The sequence below is a fragment of the Propithecus coquereli genome, unplaced genomic scaffold (assembly GCF_000956105.1).
Source record: "Propithecus coquereli isolate 6110/MARCELLA unplaced genomic scaffold, Pcoq_1.0 Scaffold188, whole genome shotgun sequence".
NCBI lineage: Eukaryota > Metazoa > Chordata > Mammalia > Primates > Indriidae > Propithecus > Propithecus coquereli.
Window position 1 is genome coordinate 3177181 of NW_012143634.1, and position 16431 is coordinate 3193611.

Genomic DNA, 16431 nt, shown 5'->3' on the forward strand with positions numbered 1-16431 from the left:
TCGGTTTGATTTTTCTTTAATATTTCAATTTCTTTAGTGAATTTTTCTTCCAAGTCCTGGATTTTTTTTGTGGTTTCTTTGTGTTGGTCATCCATTTTTTTTTGCATATCATTCAGTTTTCTTACAATCCATGTTTGAAATTCTTCTTCTGTCATTTTAGTGTTCTGAGTTTCGTTAATGTCCATTGCTAGGGAGCTGTTGTTCCTCTTTGGGGGTGTGCTTTCTGTTTGAGTCTTCATACTTCCAGAGTTCTTTCGCTGGTTCCTTCCCATCTGGATCAGTTGTTCCTTCTTGCCTTTAAATTTTCGTTTGGATAATGACATGCCCTGTTTAGTCTCTGAGCCAGTAGGTGGTGTTTTGGGGTGAGATTTGACCACACCCTTTATCATGAATCAGTAGATGCATTAAAAGGGTGTGCAAGATTACCTCTCTGTCAGTAGGTGGCACTTGCAGGGAGGAGCGAGCTGCAGTGCTGTTTTTGGGTCCTGTAGCTAGCTCTTATCCCTCTAGAGAGGCCCTCTTGTGCCTCGGGAGGTGGCTGAGGCCCTGGGATTTCCAGGTGTGTCCTTATTCTCCACCTCAGTGGGAAGAGTGAGTCTGGGTGGGCCTGTATTGGGTAAGCCTGCCCTCAGGTTCCACAACTGCTGTTAACAGGGTCAAAGGTCTACTCTTTGTTTTTGTGCAAAGCTGCCAGGAGGGGCTGAAATGGCTCCACTCACCTGAAAGTCTGGGCCTGGGGGCTGGGGCTGTCTAAGTCCAGCACTCTTGAGCAGGTCTCACTCCCCTCCACTCTCCCCCTCTCCATGGCCACTCCCAGGCCTCTGCCCGCAAGCGGGAACTCAGGCCGATGGATCTCCACTGGCTGTGACGTGGGCTGGGAGGTTCCCTACCCAGGATCGTAGCCTGAGCTGAGTGCACAACCTTCTTTTGGGTGGAGGGTTGCCGCTCCGGCTCGCTGATCTGCTCCTGAAGGCACACTCCTCAGTGGGCTCTTTCACAGATCTCTCTTATGTGCCCCGGGGCAGTGCAATCCTGACCTGGGTGTACGGGGTCTGGTCTGCAGGCCTGTCCCCTGGACCCTGGAGATCAATCCCTGACCTGCCAGGGGGAGAGGTGCTGGTCTTAAATCACCTACAGGGTGCCCAAGCTGGATTGATTTCACTCCACCTCGGGATTTTCCCCACTCTCCTGGAGTCCCCAGGCAAGCAGCACCTGGGACGGCTGGTGGGTAGGGAACTCACAGTCTGAGTACCCCTCAGTCTGCTGTAGGGCGCCAAAAGGAAAGGTCCCGTTCCTTGGAGATGCCTCCGTGTGATGGCTAAATTGTCTCTCTGCACACCCATGGGTAGGGACGGGGAAGGAGAGAATGGAGCTCTATGGTGTCTGCCAATAGACTCGGGTCTGGGCCAGGGGAGGTGCCCCGAGGGGGCTAGGAGCCCGGCACTGAGTCCGCAAGAGGCCACTGCTCACTGTCAGCAGCCATCCCTGGGCTGGTGTCGGCAGGTCTCTCCAGCCACTCAGGAGCCCACCAGCAGTCCGAGATGCAAGGGAGGGGGAAGTTAACCGCTCCACCCACCCTTGTCGCTGGTCTCCAAGCCTCTTGGGACCTTTCTCCTTCCAGTTCTCCTCTGCAACGTCTTCCCGTGGAGTCTCCTGTAGTTTCAGGCACCCTTCCTTTCGACCCTCACCTGATCTATGTTTCTCTGCTGGCTTATTTTTTTTTTTCTTTCTTCTAAAATTCGTCTTTTCTGCAGAGACACTCTGACTGGCGACTTTTCTCGTCCACCATCTTGGCTCCTCCCTCTGACTTGCAATTTTTTGACTTTAAGGTGCTGCAAAAGGAATACATATTCAGTAGAAACCCTAATTCCAATATTTAATTTTGATCTTTTCCTGGGCTGAGGATAGTCTGTATGTATGATTCTCTCTTGCCATGCTGGGCAGTGGCAGTGAGCCAGTCTGTTTTTTACTTTCAGTACAATATTTGATAAATTACATAAGATATTCAACACTTTATTATAAAATAGGCTTTGTGTTAGATGATTTTGCCCAACTGCAGGCCAATGTAAGTGTTCTAAGCACACTTCAGGTAGGTAGACTAAGCTAAGCTATGATGTTCCCAAGATTAGGTGTATTAAATGCATTTTTAACTTGTGATATTTTTGACTTACGATGGGATTATTGGTAAGTAACCCCGTCGTAGTCAGAGAAACATCTGTATCTGTTTCCTCATGGTGATGTGATTAATTTGTTCTTCTATCCCTTGTATTTCCTGAAAACTAGAAATAAAATCTATAAGTCTTATTACTTTCAAGTTAAACATTTGGTTGTAAGAATATCATACGTGTGCTATGCACTTTTTATTGTATAACATCAGACAGTACATAGGTCTGGTTCTAACCTTTATGTTTCCTGTTTTTTCCAAAGTTAATTTTTGATAGTTGAAGTTGAAACATTCATTTCATGTGCTTTGGTCTTAGGCTAAAGAAAATGGCCATCAGTGACATCAAATCATTATTTTGATAATGAGCAAATTATCTTTATGATTAACTAAACTAGCCAGCTAGTGGGTATTGATCATATAATCATAGGTACCATATATTGGCCTCCATTTTGGAACAAATATACCATTCACAATGTCTTATGAAAGAGAATATTTCTTAATTAAAATAAAATGTAATTGTTGGAACAGGCACCGAGCTTTCATAGAAATAAGTTCCTTCTATAAAGTGGTAAGCATATTGATTAAAAGACATGGCTTTTCTCCCTAGCTTCTTGGGTCACTCTTCATATATTAACCTTATATATGACTTTTTAATAGTTTTTTTGCAGTTAAGGACTCTTGAAAAATATCCCCTAAATTGCCTTCCCTTTACTGCTGAAGTTACCTAATAGAGGCATTAGGAATAGTTTTTCATTTATTACTTTTGGCATTTTATTGAAAAACATTTTTTATCAACAAATGTGTTTGCTATGTTAGTGAGACAGAACTCAGAAGAAATATTGTTCTTCCTTCTGATCACAGTCCCCAGTTTATTCTGGCCCTCTAAATTAGTTTCTGGTTTCTCTGGATTACACACAAATTCTCTGTCTCATTTCAGTTGGAGGTCAGAATTTTAAACACATATTATGATTTTGGAATGACAATACATAGTGGAAAAGAGCTTGCCAGTCCATTGCCTCTTCTTCCTCTAGAAACCATCCCATCACACCACACACATACAGACCAATAGCCCATGAGAACCCCAAGAGACACAACCAATCCAATTTTTCAAAGACAGAGAAAACAATCTCATATCCTTGATGTCAAAGAGCAGTCATTCTCTCACAGATTCTCAGTTCCCTGTACCAGTTCTCATGAGATCTGGCAGTTTTTTTTCTTCTGCTCAATATTTATATATACAGTATTTACAATGTTACATCACCCTAGGTTTGATTTGATTTACAGCAAGTTGCTTTCTGTTGCTTCCAACTACAGAAGCTTGCAATGTAATATGTACAGATATCACCTCTTGGTTTTCTAAGCTGAAAAATGACAACAAATAAAAAGACCACAGTCTCCCTCTTTGCACTACCTCCTTCTTTAAGCTTAAAATTTCTTATCTGTGGATGAGATGATATGTGTCTTTGGAATCTTTCTTCTTTTAATACCAAGAATTGATGTGCTTCTCCATAGCATTTGGCTTACTTTTATTTTGTGGTCACTATGAATTGTGAAGCTGATTGCTATGGTTTGGATATTTGCCTCCTCCAAAATTTGTGTTGAAATTTGATCCTTCATGTGGCGGTGTTGGGAGGTGGGACCTAGTGGGAAGTAATAAGGGCAGATCCCTCATATATGGCTTGGTGCCATTCTCGCATAGTAAGTTCTTGCTCTCAAGAGACTGGATTGGTTCCATAACTTGTACGGGTGGGGAGAAAAGAACGGTTGCCCTCTTTCTCCTCGAATCTGTAGTGTAATTCCACTTACAGCCAGCATCCCCCAGACTGCCAGGGTAATAAAGTCGTTAGTTTGAAAAGGCAAGTTTGTGAAAGTGCTATGGAAATCCTTGTTGAGTGCTCTCCTGAGTACGTTCAAAGTGATGTGAGAGAGGCTTGTGTACAAGTAACTGTCAACAGCCAAAACCACCGAATAGGAACCCATGACTCCACAGGTCAGTATGTTCAGTATTCTTAGGCAGCCCATGAAAACTAGTGGAATGAGGATAACTATACCAGAGAAAGTCACCCAAAACACACCATCATCACGAAAAACCTTTAGGTTTCCCAGTGGAGTGAAGAAAGTCACCGACGAGATGAGGAACCCCAGCACTAGTCCAATACATAGCATGCACAGCATGAGGATTCCAAATCACCACCATGTAGCTACCAAGAAAATTCCACCAACACTTCCAGCAATGGCTGTCAGAATCAGATGCACATCATACTTAATGGGTGTCAGTCTTGCAATCAGTATATAAAAGAAGAATCCCAATTAGATAAATCCTATGAAGAATAATTCTGTTTTCCAGAATCTATGTCCAAAGAAACAAATGAAGAAACCAAGCAGGGCAAAATGAGTGAAGAACACTTTGGTAGATACTCTTCCAAGGGAAGCACAGTTACCGTCCACTGCCTTGAAGCTGCAAGCAAACGTGTGAGCAGGAACATAAGCAGCAGACGTATTTAGAAATGGGTCCCAAACAATGACATTGTAAATGACACCTTGTCCAGGGAGGGAGGAGAAGGAAACGGTTGTCTTATCATCAGCAGTTAGGATTACCACCTTGACAGCATTGGCCTTCACCTGGGACACCCGGACCATCCTCTGCAGATGCTTTAGCAACACCTCCTCAGTAAGGTCATTCTCGGGCAGAAAATACCGATAGACATCATACTGCAACTTCCACCTAGAGTCCCGGCCTGCCCCAACATCACGTAGCGGAGGATCTGTGCCTCTTGCATAGCCTAGGTTTGCTGGGGCAAATTTGATAGTCGTTTCAAAGAAATTATACTCCAAGTAAATGTCGGGATCAATACCTAAATCAAACTCCAAATTACAGCCTCCAGGGATAGGATCTCTTTCCGAGTAGGAGAGTGGAACGGTCACATTGTGAACAGGCTCTGCATCTAAAGTCTCCAAGTACCAAGTGCACATACTCTGCTCTGGTCTAAGAATGGAAACCAGCCCTCTGTTAGTGCCTGTTTCCGAGGCATTGGGAAGGAGAGTCCTGTAAAAAGAAATTGTTGTGTTCTGATACTGTGAGTGTATTTGGAAAATAAGAAAAGTCACATTGCTTGAAATATGATGCAAAATAGCTTCCTCTGAAAGGATCTGATGAGTTTCAAGTATCTAAATTTCCCCAGAGAAAATTCAAGAAGATCCTCACTGGAGTTCCCGGAGGCCTCGCCTCCACCAGCCACCCCACGTTCCGACGTCAGCACCGCCAGGACCAGCAGCCGCAGGAGCCCCATAGCGGCCTGGGCCGGGCTGGGCCAACGCCAAGGTTGGGGAGTGGGGCGGGCGTGCGATCTGGGGCCCAGCAGCCTCGCCCCGGCTACCCCGGGGAGCTCCCGCCCGGTGCCATCGCTCGCCAGGTGCAGACGCCTCGCGCCTGCCAGCCCCGCAGTCGCGGGCGAGCGGCCTGCAGCAATCCTCCACTCCAGCGAGAGGTTTCCTCTTCGAGCTCTTAACCCCGGGCGTGCTCACCTCATGGCCTTTTCCCAATCATCTGTCAGGGTGCTGAATTGTGAGCTGGTGACTCTGACATGCCTGAGTGATATTAAGGTTGGTGAGATGGTTGTCGCACACATATTTGTGAGTTAAGCACTATTTAAATGATGCTGCTTGTTAGAGTTTTCTTAAAGTACAATAGATTTTTGATATTTCAGGTAATTGGGAAAATCTTTAACTTTTAAAAGTATTCTGAGCAGGATAAAACAAAATTTAAAAATATAAAACCATTTTTGCTTTGAAAAATTCAATGCAGATGTCCATTTACAATTTATTCTGTTATCCTTACTGTCTATAACTTCAGTGACACTTAAACTTGATGAAAATTTTTTTTTTATGATTTACTGTAGAGACTCTGGCTTCTACTGTACCTTTGTACATTCTATCAAAGTTATATGGGATGCTTGTGAGTTATTTTCTGTCCCATCAGAATGCACTGCCAGTGAAGACTGTAAAGGCAGAACACACCTTTTTGGAGGGAAGATACACACTGTTTAAAATTTTTCATGATGAATTGTGAGTGATAAAAAGCCATTTTGTATAGTTTTTATAATAAATACCTACTTTGGAAAAAAAAAAAAAGAGAGACTGGATTGGTACTCAAGGGAATGAATTAGTTCCCATGAGAGTGGGTTGCTAAAAAGAGCCTGGCACCTCCCCTCTCTCCCTCTCTCTTCCTTCCGCTCTCACCATGTGATCTCTGCACATGCTGGTTCCCCTTCACCTTCTGCCATGAGTAGAAGTGGCCTGAGGCCCTCACCAGATACAGATGCTGGTGCCATGTTTGCACAGCCTACAGAACTGTGAGCCAAATAAACCTCTTTTCGTTTTAAAGTGCCTAGCTTCAGGCATTCTTTATAGCACTATTAAACAGACTAAGACACTGATCAAGCTTGACTTTTCATTTTCATGACTAGAAAGCTTAAAAATAAATTTGACACCCACATAGAACAGCAGTTTAGGAGTTTGTTAAATGTAATTTTCCACTAAGCTCATTCCTTGATCTATTTTCCAAAATTATCTTTGTTTCTTCTTTTCCTCCTCTCTCTCACACACCTTTGTCCATATTATATAATGTTGTCTTATTTTATAAACTTTTAAAATAAATATAAATAAATGAATTAATATCCCACCCAAGAACTTAGCACACAGTGTAAGCATCAAAGATGCTCCATGAAACAGTTGTCTTCTTTCACTTAAGGCCACTAATAGTCGTCTGAATGCAATAAGCAGTGACTACCTAATAGAAAACCATCTGGGACCTTAAGTAAAAGGTTCTGCCCCAAAGATTTGCAGTTATTATCTATATCTACATCTATATCTATCTATCTATCTAATCTCTGCATGTAGATGAAATTTTCAAAGTTTATGATAATATTCAATATATTAACTTAGTTACGAATAAATGTTTTAAATGTTTACAAATATAATGCTGTATAAATTTTTCTTCTCCCATTTCATGAAGCACTTTTATTCAAACCCTTTATAGCCATTTTCAACATCACTCATTAGCATTAGTGTTCCTATCACTAGACCCTTTAAAAAAATACTTTTTATTATGAAAGTTTTCCAACATACTAAAAAGAGAAGCTTAGAATCTTTCATATAACTATTGCCTTTCTTCAACAATTTTCAATATATGACCAATTTTATTTAATCTATATCCTTACTCATTTCCCTTCTTTGCACCCCACTGGGCCATTTTGAAGTAGATCTCAGACATCATTTAATTTCATCCTTAAGTCTTTTGGAATGTATCTTAAGCAATAAGATTGTATTTTGCAACATAAATGTAATATTTTTGTTTCTAAAAAAGTTAATTATAACTTTTAACTTTATTAAAATGACTAGTTGATGTTAAAATATCCCTAATAGTCTAGTTTTTAAAAATACAATACAATTGCTTTGTTCAAATCGAGATCCAAATAAAACCTATTGATTACATTTAGTCAATATATCTTTCAAGTCTCTTTTAAACCATAGATTTTTGACCCTCTTCCATTTTTAGCTGTAATTTATTTATTGAAGAAACTATTTCCAGTAATCATGTAGATGATAATATTCATATTGATATTCTGAATCTAATAGTAAAATAAAGGAAATTAGTAATCATATTAACATTGCTAGGAACCAAGATTTTCAGTGAAAGAGAAAGGAAATACAAATAAAAATCAAAGGCATTAAATAAAAACACTATGAAACCTAACTGGAATTGGACGTACTCATGATACATTTTCTCTTAAAAATATTAGGTCAAACGACATGAAATTGCTTATATTCTACCATTTTTGATTTATAGAAAAGTCAATTTCATATGATTCAAAACCATATGTTTCATACTATTCCTAGCTTTGTCCAAAAAGGCATGGAAATAATGTCTATCCTAATAGCAACAAGTGTTCCTACCACTCAAATTGTGGTATCTAAATACCATTTCCTACTAAAAGGAAAAAGCATTCTTTGGAGAAATGGCTAATTCTGGAGCTGGAGTAGAAAATGTATAAGATATGCTTGAAATATATTGTCATACCATAAAGCAAGGACACTGACAAAGGATATTGGGGTTGGGTCGAAAGGACTTGGGAGCCAATTTGATGTTTTTGATGATTCTTGCACACAAATTAAGTCAAGAACATTTTCTCTCACACTTTCAGAACTATGGAAGTTGGAGGATTTGGCTTGAACTAGTTAATCAATAATAACTTCTGGTGGTGATTTTCTCTTTCTCATTTTCCAATAGATTTACCTTTCTCTAGAGTATTGGTGAGTGACATTTCACTGACGAACTCTCTTTCAGAACATTTACCACTTGACCCCAGAGAAGGTGAAAAGGTTAGAGGAGGTCGTGATTTACATTTCTGGTCAATATAGAAGCATGCTTATATAAGTATGAACTACATTTAATTTTGGAGTTATATGTATAAAGAGACAAAGGTCCTTTTACTTTGGGAAAAACAAGAACAAAACTAGATGGGGATCATTATCACCAAGAACTGCCAAATGCCCCCAGGCATAGGGAAGCTATTTGTAATTCTAGTGATTACTATGAGGGGAGTTTAATGGATCCTTCTAAGATACTATGAAGTTCTTCAATGGGAACTGAATAATTGTTTGCATCTAATAAGTCTTACTCTAACTAAAAATAGAGATAAAAATATTAGAAATATGTGTAGACGTTCCTACCACACTGCCTTTGTATATCTGAGAACTAAATGAAACAAAACGCATTAGGAATAAATTCTGAATTGCTCACAGGCCACTTATGTGAGTAGATAAATGCAGAGAAATGGGTAAAATTATCTGAAATCTTTATCCATTCTTGCCAGCTGGTGTTTTCTACATGTGATAAATTCTCTAGACATGAGAATAAATAAGCAATGGAAGCCTTTCAATGTGGAATGCTTTCCACCAGGAAAGGTGAAAAATACCCTGCTGAGAGATGGGGATAGAACTACACTAATCTGGGAGTAAACCTCTTCTTTGGCAGAAGTATAAACTGCCAATGCTTTATTTTCTTTTCCTGAATAAACCTTTGATCATTTTAGGCTTTTTCTTAACTCTTACTTTTCACATAAGCAACTTTCTGTCGATTCTACCTTTTAAGTATTTCCCCTATATCATTTTCTCCATTGCTTCTCCCATTATCCAAAAAGTCGTTATCGTTTACCTAACCTAGCCCTATAGCCTCCTGATCACAGCTTCTTCCATTCTAACCCATCTCCACTTTCGTGCCTTTTTCTTTTTGAAAAACATATTTGAGCATGCCATTTCCTTTCTTCAATGTTAAATAAGTAAGGTTTAAACACTCAAATACAGCATTAAAAGGCCTCTTTACAATTTTAATCCTTGCTTTCCCTCCTCTGAGCCATCTTTTCGACTAGGCCTCATCTTTGGGCCTGCATAGACTGGTTTTAGCAAGAATCCTGCTAAATCAGTTTAGAATGAATCCCCACACTTCATACCTGATCACCCTCAATATCTGATCAAGTTTATTTTCCCCCACCTTTGATGCGTAGGTCATTCTACCATAAGCAAGAATCCTGTGAAGTTAGTTTTGTAAGAATCCTCCTACCCCTGATGTCTCCTCTTAATAATTTTCCATCCACTGACTTCCTCATTCTTCTCATTGGCTATAAATCTCCAGCTATCTTTGCTGAGAGTATCCCTTATCTGAAATATTTGGAACCAGAAGTGTTTCATATTTTGGATTTTTTCGGATTTTAGAATATTTGCATATATATAATGAGATATCTTGGGGATGGAACCCAAGTATAAACACAATATGCATTTGTGTTTCATATATACCTTATATACATAGCCTGAAGGTAACTTTATACGATATTTTTGTTTTGACTGCATTTTGACTGTGAGCCATCACATAAGGTCAGGTGTGGAATTTTCCACTTGTAACATCATGTTGGGGCTTTAAAAGTTTTGGATTTTGGAGTATTTTAGATTTTGGATTTTTGGATTATTAATAGGAATGCTCAATCTGTATTTGGAGTTAAGTCCAATCTCTCTCCTGCACTGCAATAGCCTTGGCATCTATCAAAATTGTCCTGAATAAATTCTTCCTTAAAAAGTGTTTTCCTATTTTAACAAGTGTCAGAATATTTTTTCTTGTGACCAACTCTAAAGTTTGAAATGATTACCTTTTATTAATATTTACACCATCAATGCGAACCCAAATAGCATCCACAGAGGAAGCACAACACACACTCTCTCTCTCTCTCTTTCTCTCTCTCTCTCTCTCTGTCTATCAGATATTGGAGTGACTATGGCCTATTAGGATCCTGTCAGGGAGAATACATGGCCAGAGCTGGCCCAGAACTGAATCATCTTCCATAGAGAATATATCCCAACCCTAGCCAGCTCAGTATTTTCTTATCAAAATTTGTTCTATGACACAACATGATTCTTTTTTTAAACCCAAAGCATGTGGCTAAATTTGACAGGCAATCTGATCTCAGTCTTGTGGTGGGATTTATGAAGTCCAGAAAAATGTGGATAAGGGGCCACTTACCGATTTCTGTCTGAGCCCCAGTCTCTCTACATCCCCTTTCATTTGAGAAGTTTAAGTTTAATTCCTCTATAGGCCTAACATTCCCAACAAGGGCCTGGCCAGGTGCTTCTTTCAGCGTCACCTATAACACAGACCAACTACTCTCTGCCCTAGAGGTGGAGCTTAGAAGATCCTAGGTTTTAAAACACAGTGTTGGCTGTTCTTGTAAGAGGGGCATGGGACTAAAAAGTCCTTTACTATCTTTCCTATCTCATACTGCAGCAGAAAGAACAAGGCAGATTTTGACATCTCTATGATGATCCTGCCACACTGATTTATAATAATTTTCAACTCTCCTCATCATCCTCTGAAATCTGCTATTTCCCCCACTCTGACCGTAATAGTGAATCTAAACATCTATAGTGAGTTACTACATGTAGTAAAAAATAAGGGGACCTCAGATCCCATATCTCCCTCCCCATGGCTTAATTACATTATCCTTTCTCTCTGGACTGGCACTCTGTCACAAGCATCTCCCTTGAGGACCATTGTCAGGCACAGAAAGCAATCCAAGAATGTTAGGGGAGTCATATTTCTGGCTCTTACTGAAGTGGAAGCAGAAGTGCATGCTATTGGGAACTTTCAGTGACTGGCTTCTCTTGGGAAATCCTTAGTGACTGAGGGTCAAGTTTTATAACCCCAGGGGAAACTAGTGTCTGGATGGCAAAAAACATTTCACTTTTTGACCATAACTGCTCTCCCCCAAGGCAAAATAGAAGAGTAAATTAAGATACTTGACAATGATTAGGTTTAACAGTTTCCAGAATTCTTTTAACAAAGAGTTCTCTGTGACCTTGTTCAGAAAAGTAAAATTGTATAAAGAATCTTGATTTTGAATCTGTAAAACCAAAATAAAAGTAAATATTTCTGAGCAGTAAAGTTGAATGGCAACATCACACCCACATGAAGTCTATGACATCCAATGCTAATACCAATATAATAATTTCATGCTCTAAAGTATCTCTGTTACTTTTTGAAAAAAAATTAATGGACTAGAATGTTAAAACTCAAGGGGACCTTAAATATATTTTACAGATGAGAAACTGAGGCTTAGAGAAGTTAAATTACTTTCATGGCAATCCTTGTGTATCTAGGAACTTAATACTATTCCCTTTCTACCTCAAAAATTACTTTTCCAGGAAAACTTGACAAAAAGTGAAAATATTTGCCCTTATTGCTGTCTCTATGCCATTAACAAGGCATTTTCCCAATTTTCAAGATTTAGGCTTCACATTACCAACTGAGAAAAGAATCAATATCTATATCTATATATGATATAGGAATCCTATCCAGTCTATATAAAGAGCTCCTACAAATCAATGATAAAAAGATGACAATCTCATTAAAAATGGGCAAAAGACTCAGACAAATATATTATAAAAGAACATTTAAGAATGGCCAATAACCAAAAAAGGTGTTTATTTAACATTGTCAAACTTCAGGAAAAACACAAATCAAAATCAAAACGAGATACCCTTTCAGTGCAAAGGCAATTTATGTAACCAAAACATTTGTACCCCCGTAATACTCTGAAATAAAATAATAACAGTAATGATAAAACAAAAACAATACCATACCATTTCATACCCACTGGAATGTCCAAAATAAAAAGGATAGACAATACAAGTGGCATTGGTGAGGATATGAAGCAACTAGAACTTCATAAATTGTTGGTGGAAGTATAAAATGACTTAACTACTTTGGAGAACTGTTTGTCAGTTTCTTAAAGTTAAAAATGTATTTACTATATGACCCAGCAGTACTACTCCTAGGTATTTACCCAAAAGAAATGAAAATTTATGTCTACAAAAAACATTTGTACAAGAATGCTCACTACAAACAGCAAAAGCAATATTGAACAAAAAGAACAAAGCTGGAGACATCATACTACCCAACTACAAAATATACCATAAAGACATAGTAATCAAAACAGCATGGTACTGGCATTAAAACAGACACACAGAATAATGGAACAGAATTAAAAGCCCAGAAATAAACTCATGTATTTATGGTTAATTGATTTTTGACAAAGGTGCTAAAAACAAACAGTGGGGAAAAGACAGTCTCTTAATAAATGACACTGGAAAAACTAGATATCTTCATACAGAAAAATGCACTTAGATCCTTATCTCACACCACATACAAAAACCAACTCAAAATGGATTAAAGATTTAAACATAAGGCCTGAAACTATAAAACTATTAGGAGAAAAACATAGGGAAAAAGCTCCTTGAGATTGGTCTGGGTGATAATTGGATATGGTCCCAAAAATGCAGGCAACAAAGTAAAAATAGACAAATGAAATTACATTAAATTTAAAAGCTTCTGCACAGCCAAGGAAATAATCAAAAGAGTAAAGAGAACATCCATGGAATAGGAGAAAATTTTTGCAAACCATACATCTGACAAGTGGTTAACATCCGAAAGATATAATGAATTCAAACAACTTTAGCAAGAAAATAAATAACCCAATTAAAAAATGGGTGAACGACCTGACTAGACATTTCTTAAAAGAAGACATATAAATGGCCAACAGTTATATGAAAAAATATTCAACATCACTAATAGTCAGAGAAATGTAAATTAAAACTACAGTGAGATATCACCTCACACTTTTTCATATGGCTAAAATCAAAAAGATGAAAGATAACAAATGGTGGTGAAAATGTGGAGAAAAGAGAACACTCGCACTCTGCTGGTGAGAATGTAAATTAATACAACCATTATGGAAAACAGTGTGGCACTTTCTCAAATGATTAAAAATGGAACTACCATATGATCTTGTAATCCCACTTCTGGGTATATATCCAAAGGAAATGAAACCAGCATGTCAAAGAGATAACCACATTCCATGTTCACTGCAGCATTATTCACTATACCCAAGCTATGGAATCAACCTCAGTGTCCATCAACAGACAAATGGATAAAGAAAATGTAGTATATAAATACAATGGTATACTATTCAGTGTTTAAAAAGAAGGAAATGCTGTCATTTGTGGCAATATAGATGAACCTGGAGGACATTAGGTTAAGTCAAGTAAGCCAGGCACAGAAAGACAAATACCACATGATCTCACCTGTATGTGGAAATGAAAAATGTTGAAGTCATAGAACTAGAAAGTAGAATGGTGGTTGCCAGGGACTAAGGGGATAGAATGAGGAGATGTTGGTCAAAGGATACAAAATTTCAGTTAGGTATGAGGAATACATTCAAGAGATTTATTGTATGACATAGTGACTCTAGTTAATAGCAACACATTATATTTTGAAAATCGCTAAGAGAGTAGATTTTAAATGTTTTCACCACACCAAAAAAAAGATAAGTGTGTGAGGTAATGAAGATGTTAATTAGCTTGATTGAACCATTCCATAATGTGTATGTGTTTCAAAACATCATGTTGTATGTGATAAATATATATGATTTTTATTTGTCAATTAAAAATTAAATATAATTTAAAAAAGAATGTTCATAGCACTTTTATTCTTAATAGCCAGCAATTAAAAGCAACCCAAATACTTTTCAAGAGAAAAATGGATAAATACACCATGATATGTTCACATGATGGAATATTACCGAGCAGTAAAAATGAATAACTACTGATAAACACACAATATGGATGGATCATAGACATGTTGAGCAAAAGAATCTGGACACAAAAGAGTACACATGATATTATACCATTTATATTAAGTTCTAGAACAATTAAAATAATCGAACAATTAAAATAATTAACAATTAAATGATTAAAGCGATTACATCAAACAAAATTGTTTCATTGATTAATGTAATTGTTTGATTAAATCAGATTAAGATTTAAAATGTTGAGTTAATTAAACAATTAAAACAATTTCTGTGGTAATAAAATCAGGTCAATGGTTATCTTTTGCGAGAACTTTCTCAGGTGATATAAATGTTCTACGTCTAATTTTGGGTCTTAATTATACAGATGTATACAATTGTCAAAACTTATTTGAACAATACCACCAAAGATCTATGGGTGTGTGTGTGTGCGTGTGTGTGCGTGTGTGTGTGTGCAGTAAAAAAATGATTGAATAAAGCCATGCAAATACTCAGTAGAACGTTTTGGTCACTTTATAAGACTAAATTCAATTTGATGAAGAAAACAGGGTAATCAATTTATAGTTGAGTAATTTTCTGCTTCCAATTCCTGTGATCAACTTATTGGCTCTCTCCATTTTATCTCCATATATGCTTTTGGAATTTCAATGGTTTTTCAATAAAGACATTGTTTATATCATGTGGATCAATAAATTTTTGTATACTTACTTATTTAAATGTTCAATAAGTACAGAGTATTTTAGAAGGCTTTTTTTTTATTGATATGGGGTCTTGCTCTTTCTCAGGCTTGTCTAGAACACCTGAGCTCAAGCAATCCTCCCGCCTTGGCCTCCCAGAGTGCTAGGATTACAGGCGTGAGCCACCGCGCCCGGCCTTGAAGGCTTATTTTTATACTGCCCCCCATCACTTATATTAATTAGAAATGTTTTAGCTGCAGGTAACAGATAATTTGACTAAAATAGATTAAAGCACAAATTGTTTTGTTTATTTAATAAAAATCCCTCAAGTGGATGGTCTCAGAGGTGGCCCAGCATTTTAATGATGTCCTGAGGACCCAAGTTCTTATACCTTTCTATTCTGTTATTATCAGCATGATGGCTTTCATCCTCAAACTTACTGCTTCCCCTGGAGTGAGGCATTTGCTAGCCAAGGCAGGGTTTCCTTAGCAAGGAAGAAGGACAAATAGCTTTTGAGTGGGCAGCCAAAAGTATATGCTGCAATTCTAATGTCTTATTTTAAGAAAATATAAGCCATTCTTATCTACCACATGCAAAGGGAAATGTTATGAACAATGACCTAATTGTAGCTGCTCCGGTGAACACTGATACAATTATATTAATAATCAAAGTGAGCATAATTGTGGACATGCTCCCAACCCATTAAGGCTCCCTCTTAAAACTTTGGTCCAAATCACAACTCATATGATATTTCCTGTTTGTCTTTCCTCCTCAACATTGTTTTTAAAAAAATTTCTTGGTTGAACTTACACACTTTGTCTTAAAGATAGCTTGAGAATTAGCTTGCCTTCTTTAATTTTTAAAATTTGATTGGAATGGCATTGCATTTACAAATTAATCTTGGTAGAATTGAAAATTGCATATCGTTTTGGAGGTATTATGTGAAAAAGGTTTTTTTGCACACTGATGAATCTATCTGTAAATGAGATCCTTGAAGAGGCTGATGTTGTAGGGGAGAAAAGGAATGAAGAGTGGGTTACGTTCCACCTGAAACGATGACTGACAAATATCAAGTGGTCATAACATTTAGAATTAGTGAAAATACCTACAAAGAAAAATGACATTATAATACATATCATCAAAGGTATAAAGAAAGAACCAGGAAATGATCTAGTGTTCATTTTCCACTATTCACAGTGACTCCTTAATTTGGAGTTTCTGAAAGAAAACAAGAGGAATGAGATTAAGCCCTGAAAGACCATTATTTGGCACTAAAGGAACATTATTATGCTACTGGCACTGATGTACTGCAATAAACTCTATATTCAGACATCACAGAGAATCCCATGATAACAAAAGCAAGGTCTTGCAGCATCCATAAGAGATCTGTTCTCCTATA

The 16431-nt window shown here is 37.8% G+C and overlaps 1 pseudogene across 1 annotated transcript in view; it reads right to left on the reverse strand.

Moving 5' to 3' along the window:
- Window positions 1-5454, reverse strand: part of LOC105809034 — a 66622-nt pseudogene extending 61168 nt beyond the window's left edge. The window contains exon 1 of the transcript XR_001137414.1: window positions 3875-5454. The product of XR_001137414.1 is annotated as a transmembrane 7 superfamily member 3 pseudogene (transcript). The remainder of the gene's footprint in view (window positions 1-3874) is intronic.
- Window positions 5455-16431: the final 10977 nt, after the last annotated feature.